Source organism: Balaenoptera borealis, assembly GCF_965194805.1.
Source record: "Balaenoptera borealis genome assembly, chromosome: 10".
NCBI classification, from domain to species: domain Eukaryota; kingdom Metazoa; phylum Chordata; class Mammalia; order Artiodactyla; family Balaenopteridae; genus Balaenoptera; species Balaenoptera borealis.
Window position 1 is genome coordinate 100420269 of NC_138874.1, and position 18714 is coordinate 100438982.

Below are 18714 nucleotides of genomic sequence, written 5' to 3' on the forward strand. Positions count from 1 at the left end.
TACCATAAAATATTCAATTTCTTAAGCCCCAAATTTAGGAATCATCTTTGGTTTCTCTTTTTTCCCTTAACTCTCACTTTCCATCCTTTAGTAAGATTTATTGACTCTATCTCCAAAACATACCCCAATCCTGCCCTCTTTTTTCTATCACCACAGATACCATCCTAGCTGCTGGCACTGCCTTTCTTCGCCAGATTTATTTCTGCACTCCCAACTGGATTTCCTGCTTCTACCTCTTCCCCTAGTCACTTCATCTTTCCTACCACAGCCAGGGTAAAAATTTTAAGAATATAAATGAGAACATGTCACTTTCTTGCTTAAGCCGCCCCCCACCCCCAAATGGCTCCTCCATCAAATCCATAATAAATCCAGGTTCATTACTCTGACCTACCTTTGTGTCCTGGTATCCTACCTTTCTCCTCCCCAGCCACACTGAGCAGGAATCTGAATGTTGGAGATCAGGAACATCAGCCACATTGGCAAGGGTGGTGAGAGAACTTCATAAGCCCATCGTGATGCTTCAGCTACGCCCCTCTGACACACACTCTTTTTTTTTTTAAATTAATTAATTAATTTATTTATTTATTTTTGGCTGTGTTGGGTCTTCATTTCTGTGCAAGGGCTTTCTCCAGTTGCGGCAAGTGGGGGCCACTCTTCATCGCGGTGCGCGGGCCTCTCACTATCGCGGCCTCTCCCATTGCAGAGCACAGGCTCCAGACGCGCAGGCTCAGCAGTTGTGGCTCACGGGCTTAGTTGCTCCGCGGCATGTGGGATCCTCCCAGACCAGGACCCGAACCCCTGTCCCCTGCATTGGCTGACAGATTCTCAACCACTGCGCCACCAGGGAAGCCCCTGACACACACTCTTTACATTGACAGATGTGTGCGTTCAGGCAGGGGCACAGATGGTCAGCTGCAGGCCACCCCAGCAACATCACTTTCCCTTTATCCTTTCTTAAAAACACTGTTTCAAACAACAAAAAAGACAAAGCTCTTGTTGTTCTCTCTTGGCCCCCAGTTCTCTTCTTCTTCACTGAACTCTTCAGCCTGTAATCATGTCGTCAATTCATGTGTTTCTGTGTGCATCACCTGTCTTCTCCATTAGTCTCGAAGTTCTAGGAGGAGAGGGTTCATACCGATTCTGAAGACCATTCTCTTGCAGTGTATAGCTCTGTGCCTGATACATAAATATTTGTTGAATGAAAAATGCATGAGTGTAGTCCTCTGTGACTCAATTAATTTCTTTGCTCTTATTGAGAATCTTGTGCCCACGTGTGTCTTAAGAATGTGCAAGAATCTGAAGTAGATGAAGGGATGTTACGTGTGTGCCATGTGAGGATTAGTGAAGATCATTTTGGAAGAAAATCTGAGAAAAACCACATCTCTTCTTCCTCTTTCTCCTGATAACAAAATAAGATGATGTTCCACAGGTGGATAGGAAAGTCTCTATTCCAAAGGGTCATGGGTGGCTAAGTGCCAAGAGTTTATCTTTCTTTTGTTGTTGCTGTTTAAACAGACCTCAGGTGCATTGGATTCATCAGAACTCACAACACACTCTCATTGTTGGTTCATGCCAGGCCAACTCGAATCCAAATTTTGTGTTCATCGTTCTTTTGCTTTCCTTTCTATGTTGTTCTGTTAAATCCTTATGCATGCATAAAAGCATGTATTTTATTTAGTTGGTTTTTAAGTTTATATAAAGTGTGTCACACTGTTTGTAATCTGGGGCTTTCTTTTTATTAATATTAGATTCCTATGATTCATCCAGATTACTGCTTGCAACTGTACGTCTTTTCACTGCTGTATTATATTTCATTGAGTGATTATAGGATGTTTATTCATCCATTCTTCCACTGATGGACATTTGGGTCAATAATATTACTGTCATAAATACAGCTATCCTTCTGAGCTTGTCCTTGACCTCCAGAATTCAGTTAAGCCAATATCTTTTAGGTTTTCATGTAGTGAGAAATGTGCTAGATACTATGAGAGATGCCAAGCTGTGTAAGAAATGTGCCTGTCCTTTGCGAGTTCACACTGTGGAGACAGGGTCACAGAGAGCAGAATTTGCTAAACGCTGCAAAGGCACCTCACTATAGAGTCAGACAGGGTAGAATAAGAGATTTCACTGAAAGTTCTGGGAGGTTTGAATGTTGGATCATGGTGAATGCATGTGAACTTGATAGGTGGAAAGAGGGGACAGTTGAAGAGGGAAGATATTTCAGGAGTGGGAATAATGGGAGGGGTACAGAGGTAGGAAAATATACAAAGAATCTGCAAGACAGTGATATCCTTGGGGGTGGTTAAAGCCTGAGTTACAGGACAGACTGAGGGTGCATTTCAGGAAGGGGAAGTCCAGAAAGGAGGAAGGGAGGTAGGATTTCAACCTTGGAAGCTTTAAAGGTTGGGAGGAGGAGCTGAGCTTTTATTCCATCTGCAGTTGAGACTCATGGAAGGGGACAGGGTTGGCCACTTTGGTGGCTCTGAGGGTGTGCCTGGGTGGGGCTTGAGGGGGTGGCTCTTGATGGGTCTGTGTCCTCTTTGGGACCACTTACAGTTACGCTAAGCCAAGTGTGTACAGTAGCTGGGAGATGCTGTGGACATTCCCTTTGCTTTCAGTTTCTGTACTCAACTCTCTTCCTTGATATTTTCTATAGAATTTGCAGGTCTGCTAGGAGACCAGTCTTTGCAGACAGAGACAAGATTTTTGAATGTTCTATGTTAGGTCTAACACAAGGTTTGTTCTCTAAAAATATTGCATGTCTTAGCATGGTTTTTTTCCGTAAAACAGAATGCTAAAGAGAAGGGAGGACTTTTCTCTCGTTTATTTTAAAGATTTCTCTTCTGGAAGGGGACCCCTTTAATGTGCATGCCATGTTTCCATGAACAAAGGAAAATTACACCTGAGGGGGAATGCAAATCTCTTCTTGCTCCCTAGCGCACCTAGGTTCCCACACACTCCCATTGTACCTACCATCTGGATGACCCCAAATTGTTTTCTTTCAGTGACATTTGTTTATGTTGAGAGAAAGAGAGAGATGCATATATAAATAATACGTAAGTAATTTGAAAGCATTTTGAGAAACACTATATGCCACTTGCTCTGTTCTGGGGTTGGAGGCTTTTCACTTTCATAGGAAATCCTGCCTTGGTCTCATTAAAGATGCTGGACTGGGAAGCTGACTCCCAGGACAGAGCCTGCAGGGGGAACCCTTTGTCCCTAGTTGTCTAGATTCCAGCTCTAAAGTGTTTACATCTGCTTTGGACTATTTAAGAAGTGAGCCAGGGGCAGAACACGCAAAGGCTCAAAGAAGTGACTGAACCAGAAAAACTGTGAAATCAGGGCAATCTGTAAATTAATACCTTGAGCTGAGATGGTTTAAAAGCAATGATGTGATCTGATCTAAAGGGGGAAAATGAAGTAGTGTTCAGGGCTCCCGAAAGAAGTAAGCTCTGTAGGCTCAAAATCATCCTGGGGGCAGGCACGGGCCTGACCTGTTTCTCGAAGGCGTTAGGTGGATGTTGGCTAGCTCCTTTGGCTTAAAGGATGAAAGCATTTCAAGGGAAAAGGCTAGAAATTTTCCAGTGATGTCCAGAGGATGAGAAGGATAGCCATGTGGTTAAAAAGACAGAACTGAAAGACACCTATGTCTGGGTGTGCTGTGGACCGGGTGGAGGGGGTGGTGACCCTGGGCATTTTGTGTAAGCGCTCTGTGCCTCAGTCTCCTCTCTCCAAGGAAAGGATAAGCATGCTGACATCATATTTCTTCATGCTACCAAATATTATTTATTTATTGTTCTTTTCTCCCCTGTAAATATAAGCTCCACAAGGACGGGGACTTGGGGTGTTTTATATACTGCTGTATCCCCAGAGCCCAGAACAATTTAACACTGCATACATTTATGTTGAATGAATAATAAATGTGTAAATAGGGTTGCCCTTTGGGTTAAATGAGCCCACTTTTTTTGTGTCTGCATAAAAAGATCCAGTAAATTTATTGGATTAACCTTTTGCCCCTACTTAACTCATTTCAGCTGCGGAAGTGGCACAGATTCTGGTTAAATACAGGGAGAGAAGATCTCTATTTGCACTGCTGAATGGTAACTGTGAAGTCTCTGATCAAAATTGAGGACAGGGACCCAACATTTTCTAGCATCATCCAGGGAGACACATGTTTCCATTTCTCTTGAATCCCATTCACTCATAGCCTGGTCATCTTTTTCTTTTTTTTTAATTAATTAATTTATTTATTTTTTGGCTCTGTTGGGTCTTCGTTTCTGTGCGAGGGCTTTCTCCAGTTGCGGCAAGCGGGGGCCACTCTTCATCGCGGTGCGCGGGCCTCTCACTGTCGTGGCCTCTCTTGTTGCGGAGCACAAGCACCAGACGCGCAGGCTCAGCAGTTGCGGCTCACGGGCCCAGTTGCTCCGCGGCATGTAGGATCCTCCCAGACCAGGGCTCGAACCCATGTCCCCTGCATTGGCAGGCAGATTCTCAACCACTGCGCCACCAGGGAAGCCCCCATCTTTTTCTTACTCACATACTCTGCTCAGTCCTGCTTCTCACTTTTGCTCTGACTCTGCATCCTACCAAGAATCGTTTGCCTTCTTTCTGCCCTTCCAGGTCCTAACCCTCTGGCAGGACCCATTTCACTCTCGCCCCCTCTGTGAGGTCCTCCCTGCTACCTCCCGCCTCTGGCAGCTTCTCCTGACTTAGTTCTGTTGGCATACATTCAGTGCAAAACATACACTTTCTGGGTCCTTCAAGACAGAGCGGCACAGGCCACGAGGACAGAGGTCTGATCTACTTGGAATGGAGACTCTTCTGTTGACTAACACAGTTGAATTCCTACCAAATGCCTAGCTCTGTGCAAAGTGCTGGAATAGAGACTAACAATGTTTTAGGGCCAACTTTGAAAAGACCAAACACAATGAGACCTCTGCTGCTTTAGGTTTGGCTTAAAAGAAAGAGAGGAACTTTAAGTCCTAGAGACTTAACCCTTGTTATCTGGATCTGTGTGCATCTTCCTTTCTCTGTTGCAAAAGCTTTAGTGATACACTAGTCCAGACAGGTTGTGAGATTTCCTCACATACATGCCAAGGAGCTTCTGCCGCCTGGTGTGGTGAGAGGGCATTACAGTGTGATGGGAAATGGGAGTTTTTACCACTTTACCTTGTGGACTCTGTGAATTTTCTAACGGTAGTCAATTCTTCTTTTCAAAGTAGTGTAAATTTTTCGATGTAAAAATTACATAGAATCTCAATATATAAATAGATAAAAAATGAGCTGCTGCTGGTAGTGTATGTTCTAACGAAGGTTGGAGATCTCAGAGTCCTGCCTTTTTAGCCTTCCTCTTTTCTTCAGAATTTTGTTAACGTTCTTTCATAGAACTTAGAGGTCATGATCCATAGTGGAGAATGCAAGACTTTAAAAAAAAGATCTGCAAGGGCCAGGCGGTGGGGTACTATTATTATTATTTAGATGACCTCTACAATCCCTTCAGGGAAAAACAAACTCACATTGAATGAACTCTTTTTTTATGCCCAGTCCTTTATACACCTTATTTCATTATGTCTTCACACTCACCCTATGAAGTAGGCTTTGCTATCCCCATTTCACAGATGAAGAGAATGAACCAAGAGACATTCAGGATTTTGCCAGTCACTATCAATGGTTGAGCCATGATTCAAACCGGGGTCTTTCTGACTTCAGCATCAGAGCTTGTCTCTCCACTTCCAACCCCAAAACTCTGTTTCTCCTGGAATGGGCGGTGGCAAAGCTACTCTCAAGAGCATGGAAGACAGAGGATATTTTTAAGATCACAACCCTTCCTATTAGTCTCTTTTGTTCCCTGGTCTGTGCCAAACCTGAAGGCAATTTGTTTGGTAAAGAACAAGCCCAGGGTCACACACACACACGGTGAGTGGGACACTGGGCAGTAAAAAAAAAAAAAAAAAAAGAGGAAAGAGGGAAAGAGAGGCTCTAGGACTTGCCTAAGGTTAGAAGATCAGCACCAAAGGACATTCGACTTCCTACCTCAAAACTTTGGTCATAAGATTGACTCCAGGGAGAGTCCCATGTTTCTGGGAAAAAAAGTGGATATTTTGCCTTCACCAGAACCTGATGGTTTATACACGTCCCAGAGATGGAACCCATGGGCGGCCTGGAAGATAGTCTCCTGTTAGAGCTGGTCATCTGCCAAAGACACTCAGGGGATGCAAAGCCCAACTCTGTACTATTTCTGCTCTCCAGACGCTCACGTCTGCCAAGTATGGAAGCTGTTCTCGCATGGGAGCCCTGCGCAGTGGCATCAATTGGGGCCTCCAGTAATGCAATCACTTTTAATCAGCGTTTAAGGAGGATATAAACAGCCTCAGCTTACCACAGTGGCTGAGAGGCAAGTACACATAAACCTCCATTACTCAGACATTTAAAAATCAATTTCAAATAAAATGTCCAGGTGATGGAACTAAAGGTTAGAAGGATCAGGGTGTGTGCAAAGGCCTGGCATGTCTTGTCAGTGCAATGGAGGCAGACAGCTCCCATAATGCAATGAAACTGGCCGGCTTGGTACCCTGAGGGGTTAAGGGGAACAGGTCTTATCTCCCAGCCCCTCCCAAAAGCAGAGGAGGATTCCAGTGACAAAGCGGAGAACAAAAGACAGCCTCTTCAATAAGTGGTGCTGGGAAAATTGGACAGATACATGTAAAAGTATGAAATTAGAACACTCCCTGACACCATGCACAAAAATAAACTCAAAATGGATTAAAGACCTAAGTGTAAGGCCAGACACTATCAAACTCTTAGAGGAAAACATAGGCAGAACACTCTACGACATACATCACAGCAAGATTCTTTTTGACCCAGCTCCTAGAGAAATGGAAATAGGAACACAAATAAACAAATGGGACCTAATGAAACTTAAAAGCTTTTGCACAGCAAAGGAAACCATAAACAAGACCAAAAGACAACTATCAGAATGGGAGAAAATATTTGCAAATGAAGCAACTGACAAAGGATTAATCTCCAAGATTTACAAGCAGCTCATGCAGCTCAATAACAAAAAAACGAACAACCCAATCCAAAAATGGGCAGAAGACCTAAATAGACATTTCTCCAAAGAAGATATACAGATTGCCAACAGACACATGAAAGAATGCTCAACATCATTAATCATTAGAGAAATGCAAATCAAAACTACAGTGCGATATCATCTCACACCGGTCAGAATGGCCATCATCAAAAAATCTAGAAACAATAAATGCTGGAGAGGGTGTGGAGGAAAGGGAACTCTCTTGCACTGTTGGTGGGAATGTAAATTGATACAGTCACTATGGAGAACAGTATGGAGGTTCCTTAAAAAACTACAGATAGAACTACCATACGACCCAGCAATCCCACTACTGGGCATATACCCTGAGAAAACCATAATTCAAAAAGAGTCATGTACCAAAATGTTCATTGCAGCTCTATTTACAATAGCCAGGACATGGAAGCAACCAAAGTGTCCATCATCAGATGAATGGATAAAGAAGATGTGGCACATATATACAATGGAATATTACTCAGACATAAAAAGAAATGAAATGGAGGTATTTGTAATGAGGTGGATGGAGTTAGAGTCTGTCATACAGAGTGAAGTAAGTCAGAAAGAGAAAAATACAGTATGCTAACACATATATATGGAATCTAAGGAAAAAAAAAAAAAAGCCATGAAGAACCTAGTGGCAAGACGGGAATAAAGACACAGACCTACTAGAGAATGGACTTGAGGATATGGGGAGGGGGAGGGGTGAGATGTGACAGGGTGAGAGAGTGTCATGGACATATATACACTACCAAATGTAGAATGGATAGCTAGTGGGAAGCAGCCGCATAGCACAGGGAGATCAGCTCGGTGCTTTGTGGCCACCTAGAGGGGTGGGATGGGGAGGGTGGGAGGGAGGGAGATGCAGGAGGGAGGAGATATGGGAACATATGTATATGTGTCACTGATTCACTTTGTTATAAAGCAGAAACCAACACACCATTGTAAAGCAATTATACTTCAATAAAGATGTTTTTAAAAAAAAAAAAAAAAAGGGGAGAACACAAAAGTGAATTCTGCATGCCCAGAAGGTGTTGGGAATGGTATCTTCATTTCATTGTATAGTTGTGAAGAGGAAATGTAGCCTTAGGCTACCACTTAAGCCCCCTTCCACGCTAACCTGGCCTCCATCTGCACTACCAGATCAGATATATTACTCTTTCTGTAGATGATCTCGACTTTTTTTGCCAGTCGTATCTGCTTGTCATCCCCGTCTACCTGCTGGTGATTTAGCTCCATAGACTTTTTTTTTTTAATATTTCAGCTTACATTTTTTTTTTTTAAACTTTGGGTTTATTTAATTTATTTATTTATTTATTTATGGCTGTGTTGGGTCTTCATTTCTGTGCGAGGGCTTTCTCTACTTGTGGCAAGTGGGGGCCACTCTTCATTGCGGTGCGCGAGCCTCTCATTATCGCGGCCTCTCTCGTTGCGGAGCACAGGCTCCAGATGTGCAGGCTCAGTAATTGTGGCTCACGGGCCTAGCTGCTCTGCGGCATGTGGGATCTTCCCAGACCAGGGCTCGAACCCGTGTCCCCTGCATTGGCAGGCAGATTCTCAACCACTGCGCCACCAGGGAAGCCCGCTCCATAGACTTTTATTGAGCAGGTACCGTGTGGCAGACACCGTGCTGAGCAACACGGGGACACAAAGGTGAGGACATTATAGTCTTTGCTTCACTTTACAAGGTAGAAGAAATGAGGCCAGCTCCCTACCTGATCAGGGTTTACAGTCCTGCCAAACCAAGTCACTTGAATCTTTAGACATGGCAGGCTCTTTGTCTCTCAGAGTCTTGTGGAGAGAAGAGAGCCCTGCGGATCAGCTGCTTAGCCCTTCCTTTGATTCTGTGCATTCAAGATGTTTGTTCCAATTATTTTCTTCTTGTTATTTGCTAAAGCTGGTAGGAGTCAAACATCTGTTACTTTCAACCAAAGAAACAACTCATACATAGGATAATACCATTAATACTAATAATCATAGCTAGCATTTAATGAATAAGTATTAGGCACTAAGTATTTTGCTAAACACTTGCACTATCTTTTTTGACGACCAAAACCACCCTATGAGGTGGCTTTTGCTATTACCTTAATTTCTCCATTTTGTAAGTTAACATACTTTATAGGACTGTTGCGTGGATTAAATGAGGTACAGTATAGTAGTGAGTACCAACAGGGTTGGCTATCCAGTACTACCATCCCTATTTTAAGAATTATCACCATTCATGTTGTATTCCATGCCATCCCTTGGAGTTGTCAAAGTATAATGTTCCCAAAGGTAAAAACATGACTCATATGAAATAGAATGAACATGAATCAAAAATCTATTCACTTTGTCAATTCATGAGGAGATCATTAGGATGGCAAATCTGGTTCAAAGGAGAATCAAAGGAAGGGAATTTATAGAGTCAGTCAGTCAAAGGGATACTGAAATGAATTTGTTAATAGATTATAAAACTGTTTAATGTCTTACAGAGCAATAAAGCTGTAGACTTCTGGTTATGTTTTCTACCTTACAGAAACTGACCAGTCAGTGGACATATAACTTCAGAGTATCTGGGCTCTAATCAAATACTAGTAAATAGCAAATTCAAATACAGGCACATTCTCCCAGGTCAGGGATGCAGCAAATTTTTTAAAGGGCTAGGTAGGAAATATTTTTGGCTTTCTAGATCATATGAGCTCTTTTGAACTCTGACAGTGTAACACAAAAACTGTAGCTAATACATAAACAAATGGACATGGCTGTTCCAATAAGCCTTCATTTAGAAACACGTATGGCCGAGGCTCACAGTTTTGCCAACTCCTGTCCTAGATGATTAAATAATACTTGATGAGCCAGTTAAACAATGGCTAAGGGTGACATTGAGGGCACATGCAGGTATCCTATTGCTTTGTCTCTAATTTTTGGCTCATTTTTCTTAACAGCATTAAAATGTGAACGGGACCTCCTGGACTTGCTGATGCAGTGTTCCCACCCACCCCGGCCATCTGCATGGATACACCAGAGCCCTTATGCTTATTCAAGTGGACCCCATTCTCCCCCTGCCTGTCCTCATCCGTGTTGTCTAGACCACGGTTGGCACCTGACCCAATCTCCAAAACTGAAATGGGACTAAGTGGTTCCTTCCCCACACTGGTTGCTTTCTTGAGGGGAAGAGATATAAACTCTGGAGCTGATGGATGCAGTAATCTTCTGCCACCTCAAAGGGAAAGCAAAGGTTAGAAGAAACCTACTCACTGCCTCTCTGTGCCTCAGTTTCACTATCCACACAGTGGGGGTAATAACGGACCTACTTCCTGGGGTGTAGTTTAGTATGATAATGTGGGTAAAGCATCCAGCTTAAAGCACCATATGTGCACTGTAAAAATGACTTCTCTTGTCTTTGATTCCTCTCCTAGTCTTGCCTTCTCCAGGTGACTCCAGTGCTAAATAGCTTTAGTATTGATACAGAAGTTATGCTGATACCACAGCCCTGCCTCCCTCCTCAGTGCCCTTTCTTCTTGACACTGATGTTTTATTTCACCATTGAAATCTAACCTTTGACTTTACTTAAACTGCTTCTTGTAACTTCATGCTTTACAGTTGAGTAACTAAGCTGACTTCTCTATTTTCTTCTGTAAGTGAGGAAGAGCAGAGAGGACCAAGCATTGGCTGAGCAGGAGTTGGGCTGAATGCTTTAAATAGATTATTTCTAATCCTCACAACCACCCACTTTTAGGCATACGTTATCCCTATTTTATTTTTATTTTATTTTGTTTCCCCCAAAGTCAAGTTTATTGAAGTGAAATTTATAAAGGCAAAACTCAAAATTTTGGGTGGACAGTTACATAAGTTTTGACAAGCACTTTTTTTTTCCTTGAAGGATAAGTGTATTAATTTATTCAATGAATAATTATTGTACCAGGCATTGTACTTAACAGCATAGTTCCAGAAGCTGCCTATTAGTCTGATTCTGCCTTCGCTGGGGAACCTGTCATCTGCTTGTGCAACATCACTCATGGGCCTCATCAGACAAACAATCACTTATGTAACTACCATCACCCCAAAATATTTCCATGTGCACCTTTGTGGTCAATCCTTTATCCTCTCCTTTAATTCATAGCCCCTGGAAACCTCTGATCTGATCTCTGCCTTTGTAATTGTGGCACTTTAAAAATGTCATATAAATGGAATTTTGCACCTGGCTTCTTCCGCTTAGAGTAATGTGCTTGATGTTCTTCCATGCTGGAGCAGGTATGTAGTTCATTTCTTTTTATTCTTGAATAGAAATCCACTGTATGGATGTACAATAGTTTTTTTTTTTAATTGAAGTATAGTTGATTTACAATGTTGTGCTAATTTCTACTATACAGCAAAGTGACTCAGTTATACACATATATACATTCTATTTTAAAATATTCTTTTCCATTATGGTTTATCCCAGGAGATTGGATATAGTTCCCTGTGCTATACAGTAAGACCTTGTTGTTTATCCATTCTAAATGTAATAGTTTGCATCTATCAAGCCAAACTTCAAGTCCATCCCTCTCCCTACACCCCTCCTCCTTGGCAACCACAAGTCTGATCTCTAAGTCTGTGAGTCTGTTTCTGTTTTGTAGATAGGTTCATTTGTGCCATATTTTAGATTCCACATACAAGTGAAACCATATGGTATCTGTCTTTCTCTTTCTGACTTACTTCATTTAGTATGATAATCTCCAGGTCCATCCATGTTGCTGCAAATGGCATTATTTATTTCATTCTTTTTTATGGCTGAGTAGTATTCCATTGTATAAATATACCACATCTTCTTTATCCAGTCATCTGTCGATGAACACTTAGGTTGTTTCCATGTCTTGGCTATTGTGAATAGTGCTGCTGTGAGCATAGGGGTGCATGTATCTTTTTGAATTGTAGTTTTCTCCGGATATATGCCCAGGAGTGGGAATTGCTGGATCATGTGGCAACTCTATTTTTAGTTTTCTGAGGAACCTCCATACTGTTTTCCATAGTGGCTGCACCAACTTACATTCCCACCAACAGTGTTAGGAGGGTTCCCTTTTCTCCACACCCTCTCCAGCATTTGTTGTTTGTAGATTTTTTCTGACCAGTGTGAGGTGATACCTCATTGTAGTTTTGATTTGCATTTCTCTAATAATTAGTGATGTTGAGCATCTTTTCATATGCCTACTGGCTATCAGTATGTCTTCTTTGGAGAAATGTCTATTAAGGTGTTCTGCCCATTTCTTTATTGGGTTGTTTGCTTTTTGAGTTGTATGAGCTGTTTGTATGTGTTGGAGATTAAGCCCTTGTCGGTTGTGTCATTTGCAAATGTTGTATTGTATCTTGTATCCTGCTACTTTGCTGAATTCATTTATTAGATCTAGTAGTTTTTGTGTGGAGTTCTTAGGGTTTTCTATTATGTCATCTGCAGATAGAGAAATTTTTACGTCTTCCCTTCCAATTTGGATAACTTTTATTTCTTTTCCTGTTTGATTGCCGTGGCTAGGACTTCCAATACTGTGTTGAATAGAAGTGGTGAGAGTGGCCATTCTTGTCTTGTTCCAGATTTTAGTGGGAATACTTTCAGCTTTTCACCATTGAGTATTATAGTTGCTGTGGGTTTGTCATAAATGTCTTGTTATGTTGAGATATGTTCCCTCTATACCCACTTTTGTATGAGTTCTTATGAGAAATGATGTTCCTCAAAACCATAATTGACGTTGTTTTGTCAAATGCTTTTTCTGCATCTATTGAGATGATCATGTGGTTTTTGATTTTTCTTTTGTTAATGTGTTATATTGATTTGTATATGTTGAACCATCCTTGTGAGCCTGGGGTGAATCCAACTTGATCATGGTGTATGATCTTTTCTATGTGTTGTTGGGTTTGGTTTGCTAATATTTTGTTGAGAATTTTTGCATCTGTATTCATCAAAGATGTTGGCCTGTAATTTTCTTTTTTGGTGAAAATCTTGCTGGGTAGAGTATTCTAGGTTGCAGATTTCCCTTTCAAGACTCTGAATATATTTTGCCACTCCATCTGGCCTGCAGTGTTTCTGTAGAGAAATCAGCTGATAGCTTTATGGGGGTTCCCTTGTAATTAACTCTCTTTCTCTTGCTTCCTTTAGAACCCTCTCTTTAACTTGCCACTCTTATTATAATATGTCTTGGTGTAGGTCTGTTTGGGTTCATCTTGTTTGGGACCCTCAGTGCTTCCTGTTTCTGGATAATGTTTCCTCTTTTTAGGTTTGGGAAGTTTTCAGCTATAATTTCTTCAAATCCATTTTCAATCCCCTTTTCTCTTTCTTCTCCTTCTGTAATCCCTATTATGTGTCGATTGGCATGCTTTATATTATCCCATAGGTCTCTTATATTGCTTTCATTTTTTGTTTTTAATTGGCTTTCTGTCTGCTGTTTGGATTGGGTAATTTCCATTATTCTATCTTCCAGAGCATTTATTCTTTCTTCTGCATTATTCATTCTGCTATTCATTGCTTTTAGCTCAGCTTTTGTCTCAGCAAATGAATCTTCTAATTTTTCTTGGCTCCTCCTTATGGTTTCTGGTTCCTTTTTACAGTAATCTGCATTTCTGTCCATAGATTTTCTTAAGTCCTTCAGTATTTTCATTAATTACCTCGTTTTTGAGTTCAGTGTCTATTAGACTGAAGAGGTCTGTTTCACTGTTTGTTTGTTCCTTCAGGGGAATACTCTTGGTCCTTTAACTGGGAGTGGTTCCTCCGCTTCTTCATTTTGCTTATATTCCTCTTACTCTGTGAGTTTAGGAGAAGTAATTATCTACTGTAGTCTTGGAGGGCTATTTATATGCAGGAGCATCCCTGCGTAGGTTGTGGTAGGTTGTGTGGGTTTAATGTTGGCGTGAGGGCTGTTTTTGGTTTGGATGCTTGCCACCTCCTTCCTCGCGTGTGCTGGCTGTTATCTGCTTGATGGGGGTGTGCAGGTGCGTGGCCTGCACATACTCCCGGAGAGGCAGGGTCAGTGGTTGGCGCCCAGTCATGGGACCCTTGGTGGCAGTAGCGGCCCGCGCCCACCTCTGGAATCTGAGATGGCAGCAGCAGTTTGCACCCACCTCCGGAGCTCGTGTAGGCAGTGCCCTGCCACCTGAGAGCACGCAAGCAGAGAAAGACCCTCCTATGGTGGGCATGCCCCTCTCTTTGTGTGCCCCCCAACAATGGCGTCTTCCCTCTCTGGTGGGCCCAGGCTTCTTCACGTACTCTGTCGGGTGTGGCGCACCACACCCTAGCCCCCTCAGACTGTCTCCATGCAGCCAACCCCAGTCCTCTCCCCGGGTCTGACCTCTGAAGCCCGAGCCTCAGCACCCACCCCGCCCCGGCAGAGGAGGGTCTCAGGCTGGGGAGTGCTGGGTAGCACTGACCATCTGTGCAGGTCTCTCTCCATTTTGCTGTCTGCAGACGGGTTGCTGCGCTCTCCTCCAAGGCTCTGAAGTTCCCCCTCTGGCTGATCTCCCTGCCTGTGAGGGGACTTCCCAGGGTGTGGAAATCTTTATTTTTTCATGGCTCCCTCCCAGGGGTACAGGTCCCATCCCGATTCCTTTCTCTCTTTTTTTTCCTCTTGTCCTACCCAGTTACATGGAGATTTTCTTACCCTTTTGGAAGTCTGAGGTCTTCTGCCAGTGTTCAGTAGATGTTCTGTGAGAATCGTTTCACATGTAGATATAGTTTTGATGTATTTGTTGGAGAAGGTGAGCTCCATGTCCTACTCCTCCGCCATCTTGATCCGATCCCCTCTATCCCTATTTTATAGATTAAGAAACTGAGGATCGGGGAGTGTGAAGTCACCAGCCCAAGACTGTAGTCCTACGAAGTGTTTGGGGGCTGGGATTCCAGCCCAGGCTTGACTGACTCCAAATATAAGGAATGGTTTTATCCACTACTCTTCAAAGTACTTTTCACTTGGCTGCTATTTTGCCTCTAGCTGCTTCTCGTCCTTTGGCAAAACTGATCCTCTGTGGCCTGAATGAAGGAAACAAATAAACATTATTTGGTGCCTAGAATCAAACAAGAAGCTTTTAACATGCTGTCCTTGAGTACTTCAGCAGCTCAGATCCCATTTTGGGGCAAGTCAGTAGGCAATATCTCCATCATGGGGTTCTCACTTCTGGGTATGTGCTCACTGGTAATCTTGCTGGGTTCCAGAGAACTCTCGTCTCTGCACACGACAGGAATTCAGAGGTCAGACTCACAGCAGGATGCATAGCCAGGTCATGCTACAAAGTTTATGTCCATTCTTAGCCTTTGCAAAGTACATATCCGTATGTCTGTTCTTGAGAGGACCATGCCCCCAAACAGCCAGGACCAGCCACTGTAGTAAAGAGAAACAGCAAAGCAGGGGAAAAATGAGGTGAACTTTCTGTAGTAGATACTTTTTATTTTTGGCTGCCAGGCATCGTACCTTCTGACCTGTTTTTAAGAATCATGGTAGCTTGATATCAGGGTCCCTCCTCCCTCCATCTCTATTACAGAACTTGGTCCCTCTTCTAGCTCCGTGATGAGTAGCACATGGTCATATGACCTAAACTGGCCAATCAGATGCTCCCAGTCAGGACACTGACTATCAAGAATGTGACATATATACAGGTGAGGTCTGAGATTAAACATGGTAGCTGTGCAGGAGCCTAGCCAGCAGTGTCAAGGCTGGTGGCAGCAGTCCAGAAAGACTGTTCCTGTCACAGAATTTTAATGGTGCCCAACCTCCCTTGGTTTCTGCCCATTTTCTGAGCTCAGCTCTCCAGGCTCTCAATGTTGTGAGCTATCTAATAGTTTTTCTAGGAAATTCTTGTGCGATTTAAGGTAGCCTAATTTGGTTTCCAGAGTTGGCACCAGTGTATCCTGAGTGATGTACTTCTCAATGTCTACCAGGGAGGCCTGGGCTCTGGTGCATATAGCCATCCCTGCTCAAAGCACATTCCCCCAAGAGGGGCTGTCAGAGTTTCTATTCAGCTGGAAGAAAAAGACAAAAATCCTTCGAACTTCATATATTTATAACCTCTTGGCACTAAGGGGTTACATTGGCCATTACTCTATTTTTATTAATCTACTAATCCAAAATAAATGTGCATATAAGATCCCAGCAAGCACTTTTCTTCCTGCCATCAAAAGTTCTAGTAATCTCATATCAAAGCCCAAGTTATTTCTTTCGTAGGACTTGAAGAAGATTCACAAAATGAATCAGGTCAAATTTCTACTCTTGTGGTCATTAAATAAGCAAAAACCAAACTACATAGTGCTTGCTTTTGTTCCAGCCTGTCCTAGATGCCACGCAAGATGTGTTAAGAGTACAAAGTGATCGGGGAAATGACATATTTTGGGAAACTCATGCTGTTGCACTCATTCCTCAGCTCTTTGTAGTGAGGGAGATACTACTACACCCATTTCTCAGTGGAAGAAAGAAACTCACACAGACAAGACAACTTGCTCAAGCATAGACCTGGTAACTGTGCAGCTAGGATTAAAAGTGACTCCAAATCCATGTACTGTCCACTCTCCCAACTTTGCAAAAACTTAAGCCATTGTCACTGGTGCATTCAACCAGACGGGATCATTCCAAAAAAGGAAAATAATTTACTTATCTCAAATAATGCAAATGAATCATAGGGATTGTTTTAATTAAACCAAATTTTGTCGCAAAAGAATTATTTTAACAGATATACAGAGTGCCTATCACGTGGTAGGTAACAAAAAAAATGTATTTAATTGGATTAAGTAATTTCTGACTGGTTAAGAGGGAAAACAGTAATAGATGGAGGAATAAATAATCTGGGCTTTTGTGTGGTATTTTTGATACTTTATTTTGCTGCTTAGCAAAAATGAAAGTCCAAATTCTTTCTGGGCTGTTTCATAACTGATAGGTGAACTTGGCCTAATTGTTGATCCATAGCGAATGGTTAGAAAGACCAATACCCTCAGGGTTAAATGTCCCAACTTTTGTTGTGGAAATATTTAGTCAGCTAAGGATCTCCTCCATCCCCTGCTGTTAGCTTTGGCAGAAACTATGCCCTTTCTGCTTAAAGGAACACAAAAATAATCTTCAAGGGGGACACATACCTGTGTGAAGCTCCCAAAGAACTGAAATGAGGATTTCACAACACGGTGGAGGGAATTTAAATTCCTCGCTGAAAGAAAAATGAAAAAATAACCTGTAAACACAGGAGTGCACAGACATGATTGGAATGATTAGGCAGAAAATAACCTCATATCCAGAGAACCAAAGGACTAATTAGAAATCTTAAAAATGTGATCTCGTCCAAGTAATGTCTAAGTAGCCTGAAGAAATTTTTATTTGAGGCCAGTCTCATCCATCCATCATCAATCCATCATCCACTTACCCATCCATTCATCATTCATTCATCTCAATATGTATTGGACTTATACTGAGGAAAACACAAAGATGTGAAGACAGGCTGTTACCTTCAAGGGGCTTAATGGAATCCATGCAGTCTGTTCTTTGTATGTTTGCTTAGCTAATATTCATTTAGCATTAACTATGCAACAGGCACTGTGCTTGAAAAGCAGGACAAATATCCCATTTAATTTTTACAACCATCCTATGAGAATATTGTTATCACCATGTTACTTTCAGGAAACTAAGGCATGGAAAAGTTATATACCAGTGTATACATATACAGTAGCTTGTGGTGGATCTAAGCCTCCAACCAAGTCCATCTGACTTAAAAGTCAGTGTCACGCTTTTAAGTATTGGGTTATGATATTAGTTTACACAAGACACAAAGTCAGGACAAGAACAAAGTCATTGTCCAAAGTCTGGCAAATAGTGATAGTTATATTTTTAGAATGTGAAAATTATAATCGTTGTTATGTGTTTGTGTATGTATGTGTTTCCTGGAGTGTCCTAAGAGTTTACGAAGAAGCGTGCTATATAGGCAGTATTAGTGAAGAATGTATATCTTGCACCCAAATAGCTCACCTTTAGTTGTCAAAAGCTGACAGGCCCTCCATTTGATAGCTATTCCATTTGGCCATCAAGGGTTTTCAGTCTTTATGCTATCAACAACAAGATTGTCCTATTAAGCCTCAGAACTCTTAGGAGTAGTAATAAACTTATTTAACAAGTTCTCAACCACAAGATTAGTTGGGATCCTGACCGGAGAGAGATGGTATGGTGGTACACCCAGCTGGGAATTATTACAAAGTTGTGAGCAAAGTTAAGAGGAACCAATAAGGGCTGGCTAAATACCCTGGCATTAGTAACAGGGAGGTCTCCTTTCCACCTCCTCCCTTTGCTCCCCTGGGATGAGGGGGAGGAAACCATTCCTGGATCCTTGAGAGACCTATAGTTGCAACTCAGGCTGCAGATATGGAAGAGGGCTGCCTACCAGAAGTTGGGTGGCCTTGGGAAGAGGAGCTCAAGCAGCAGAGAAAGAATGACAACGAATACACCAACCTCTCTTTCCTCCTGCCCTCCAGTATCCTAATGTTGTCTCCATTGGCCAGTGGACAAAGTTACGTGGGTGAAATAGTCCAAAAGTGTCCCCTCCCAGGGCATAAAGCAGGATGGGGAAGGGTGGGGAGAGGATCTGGAAAGGCAGATGGAGATGGTCAGCACAAGGGCTTACAGTGGTACCACGGGACAGAAGTATTATAATTTGTCTCT

The 18714-nt window shown here is 42.3% G+C and overlaps 2 long non-coding RNA genes across 4 annotated transcripts in view; one reads left to right on the plus strand and one right to left on the minus strand.

The window, feature by feature from the left end:
* LOC309636189 overlaps window positions 1–18714 on the plus strand; it is a 223388-nt gene that overhangs the window by 67462 nt on the left and 137212 nt on the right. Inside the window, exon 2 of one of the 3 annotated variants that reach the window (XR_014249281.1) lies at window positions 10009–10301. The exons of the other annotated variants lie outside the window; for them this stretch is intronic. This is a non-coding gene — a long non-coding RNA (uncharacterized lncRNA). The remainder of the gene's footprint in view (window positions 1–10008; window positions 10302–18714) is intronic. 3 annotated transcript variants of the gene reach the window in all.
* LOC309636202 overlaps window positions 13698–18714 on the minus strand; it is a 372123-nt gene continuing 367106 nt past the window's right edge. The window contains exon 3 of the long non-coding RNA XR_014249298.1: window positions 13698–17215. This is a non-coding gene — a long non-coding RNA (uncharacterized lncRNA). The remainder of the gene's footprint in view (window positions 17216–18714) is intronic.